Genomic DNA, 4,133 nt, shown 5'->3' on the forward strand with positions numbered 1-4,133 from the left:
ACAGGGGACACACGACCATTCAACACGCCCATAGGGCAGACCATGTGTCACACACGGTCTAGACACACGCCCGTGTGTCTACCTATGTTGACCATTTAAAGGCTATTTTCCAAGCCAATAGTCACCCATAGTCACTCATACATCCAAACATACTTTATAACATGCAACATGACATATTCAGGCGCTCAAATATTCCATACCATGGCACTCTCACATCTATATAAAGTCATCTTATTGCACATTCATACTTATAGTCATTTTAAGCCATTAGGTCATCCCTTATCCTTTAGCACCCAATTCATACTTTACTATACATTCATCGATCAACAATATATCACATCATTATCCTGCACTCACCAAGCAATAACATATCCTACCATCAAGACACTAGCACATGCATGCATGGGTAATTAGATTACAACCCAAATGATCAAATATGAGCCATATCACATGGCCATTACAAAATGAATCATCATTATATAGCATGACACATACTACAAAATGACCAAGTTTCCTATACATACCATACTCAAAATAATAATTTTACTATACCCAATAGTCTTTTGATAGTGTGATCGAATACTTTGACAGCTTTCGATCCCCGAGCTAGCTTGGCGGAACTACGAAGAATGGAAAGAGAGAGGAGTAAGCAAGCTTAGTAAGTCCACATACAAATAATATGAAATGGTGGTAAGGAACCAACATGCAGAAACATAGCAACATATACATAAAAATTATTCATCATTCAAACCTTCTTACTTACTCATCATACGAACATATATATATATATATATGTGTGTGTGTGTGTGCTTATCGTAAATCGATCTTTTTTTTAAGGCATTACTCATAAGTTTAGCATACATACGTGTACTCATCGTAAAGTATCCATAACCATACCTCTTTCATATGTCCTCCTCGGGACTCTCGTTACATTCATTACATTACTCATTGAACTCTTGGAATATTATTGGATATGTGAAAACCTTGCACATAAGTGCCACATATACAACGTAGCCAAAGCTACCACATAACATGTAACACATCCATAATGAACTCGGACCTATCAACGAGCTTGGATGTTACAAGAATCGCATCCATTATGAACTCGGACCTCTCAATGAGCTCAAATGCTCGCATCCATAATGAACTCAGACCTCTCAATGAGTTCGGATGCCACATATCTCACTAACCCGTACCACTCAACGATTTTGGATGTCTTAGTTCCTAGTGACATGTCACTTGTATCCTAAACTATTCCTAAGGTTCAAAAAAGGTTTTTCTCATTGCACATAGCATATCCATCGTACTTGCTCGTAACATCGTAGATAACAACTATAATAACATTCATACTTTTATAACAATCAACAAGCATATAGTTCATCATTACAATAAAACATTTATTACAATATATATTAAAACATTATAACATACTACAACACCACATTATTTGCATATGTACTTACCTCGGTATAAAATGATGATAATCGAGCTTAATCACCGTGTACTTTATTCTTTCCTTGATCAAGTCCCGGTTCATGTTTTTCTTGATCTATAATGTCAAATTTAACTTATTTATTATTCATATTGTTCAAATGGGTCCATAATTCATACTTTTGCAAATTTACATTTTGACCCCTAAACTTTTAGATATTTACCATTTAGTCCCTAGGCTCATAAAATGAAATGCATGCATTTTCTTGGTTACCCAAGCCTAGCCGAACCTTTACTATGCTCATATCAGCCCATATTTTCTTTTATTTCACATTATTACTATTCTCTTTTACACTTTTACAAACAAGTCCCTTGTTTAGGTGTTTTCTCTAAAAATCACCTAGTAAAAGATGCTTATCATGCCTCAAACATTCATATTCCTCCATTAATCATCAAAATACATGCATGTCACACATGGTCAAATTTTATACATGAACCCTAGCTTAAAATATATCTAGAAATGGGTAGATCATGCTTCAAGGACTTTAAAAATGCAAAGAACATTAAAAACGGGACTAGGATGCACTTACAATCAAGCTTGAAAATGTTGAACAAACCCTAGCTATGGTGTCTTACAATTTTTGGCAATGAAGGAAGAAGATGGACACCAATTTTGACTTATTTTTCCCTTTTTATTCTTTTAATTACTAAATGACCAAAATTCCAATAGGGTTTCTTTTTCACATTTTTCCTATGCATGTCCATTTTTGTCCAAAATTATAAAAATTGGTCAAATTTCTAATTAGGACCCTCAATTCAATATCTAATGCAATTTCATGCTTAAAGCTTCTAGAATATAAGTTTTGCACTTTATTAAATTTGGTCCTTAAAATGCAATTAGACATTTTATGCATAAAATTTCTTCATGAAACTTTCACATAAGCATGCATTCATAGCATAAACCTCATAAGAATCATAAAATGATTATTTTCTATCTTTAGATTTGTGGTCTCAAAACTACTGTTTCGTCTAACCCTAATTCGGGATGTTACAAAATCCATATCACTTTATAATGAATTCATATATGAAAAATAATGTTGTTTAATTTTGATTCAAAAAATTTGAGTGCAAAGACATCAAAATGTTTGGCATAAAACAATAAGACCAAAAATACCACAAAACACGAGTATGAAATGGCACAAAGAATGAAATTCAAAAGCAGAAATAATACTATATCAAGGATTAAAAAGAAAAAGACCTATTTGTAAAAGACTATGTATTAAAGTTATGTCAAATTTTGATAACATTAAAGAAGACAGTGGAGGGTCAACTGATGGTTGTATCACTAAAATGGTTCGATTTAAAGACAAATGAATTGATAATACTGACATGTCAATAGATCTAGAGCCAACTCTCATAGTTTCTTGGAAAGATGTGCTCCTAGGTAATTCTGGCGAATCCAGGAAAGCTTTAGGGGATGACGGTGGAGTATTTTTTTTTTATTTTTTTGAAGGAAACTTCACAAAATCCTCAATAAATGGTATCCCTGTGATTTTATTCTCTGGTCAGGTTCAAAACTATCTTTTGAAGGACATGGAAACAACTGTAATGGTCAAGCTTTTAAGGCGTATCATTGGTTATGCCACTCTGTTAAACAGAGTTTTGAGTCTATGTCAACCTTCAAAATCATTTTGAATCATGGACGTGGAAAATGGGTATTTCCTCATAAAATTGCAAAGCGAAAAAGATTATGGCAAAGTCTTTACCCAAGAACTTTGGATTGTGTTCGGTCAGTACCTTACGGTGTAGCCATGGACAATGGAACTTAACCCGTTTCAGCCTTTTCTCGATGATGGTTATGGCATGGATGCAATTACAGGCCTCCTCGGCTATCTATATAACAAAAAGATCCTTGAGGAGATTGGTGGCTTAATAGGTAAGGTTGCAAAACTTGATTTTAAAATGATAATAGGCTAAGGGGACGTTTTACAAGGATGGCTATTTTTGTGAATTTAGATAAACCCTTAACATCCCAGATTATGATTAATGATAAACTTCAAAAAATTGAATAGGAATCCTTACTGTCCATTTACTTCTCTTGCGGGCAGTATGGTCATGTGAAGGGGATTTGTTCTTTCTCGACTGGGATAAAGATAGATCTAGTGAAAAAGATAGGTTGAAAGTCACAGATTCGGCAATTGATTTTTCGGTGGAAGACTCGGAAGAAATACGGTCTTTGGATGGTTGTTGAAAGACATACTAGTGAAATGTGAAGGATACTCATAAACAGATGGTGAATTTTTTGATTAACAGTGAAAGGGGGTCTAGATTCAGGGCACTTTCTACGAAGGTTAATTGAAAAAGGGGAAAAAGAAGAATTAAGGGCAGATATTTTGGGATTAAATTTCAAAAAAGGTGATTTCATTAAAAGATTTGAAAGGGAGAATTTTAAAGGGAAAACAAACGGGATTGTTGGGCTAGATGAGGAAGTAAGGGGTGTAGGCAATGTAGGTTATGGGAGATTAATTGGGTTAGGTAAATAGGCTAAAAATATAATTGTTGTGTCTAAGGAATATAGGTCATCTAAGGTAGGGAATTCCCTTTGGGATTGAGTCAAATGGGGGTAGTTGATGGGAAGGAATTAATTAGAAACCGAGGCCCAAGTTCTAGCAGTTTGGGCGGTGAATTCTGGCTCATGTGAA

General features: G+C 34.5%; 1 long non-coding RNA gene across 1 annotated transcript; it reads right to left on the reverse strand.

The window, feature by feature from the left end:
- Positions 1 to 285: 285 nt before the first annotated feature.
- LOC128291442 (uncharacterized) lies at positions 286 to 3,842 on the reverse strand. Its single transcript, XR_008281230.1, has 2 exons — positions 3,229 to 3,842; positions 286 to 620 (listed from the first exon to the last, which is right to left on the reverse strand). It is a non-coding gene; the product is annotated as an uncharacterized LOC128291442 (long non-coding RNA).
- Between the last annotated feature and the right edge of the window lie 291 nt (positions 3,843 to 4,133).

The sequence above is a fragment of the Gossypium arboreum genome, chromosome 4 (genome assembly GCF_025698485.1).
Source record: "Gossypium arboreum isolate Shixiya-1 chromosome 4, ASM2569848v2, whole genome shotgun sequence".
NCBI lineage: Eukaryota > Viridiplantae > Streptophyta > Magnoliopsida > Malvales > Malvaceae > Gossypium > Gossypium arboreum.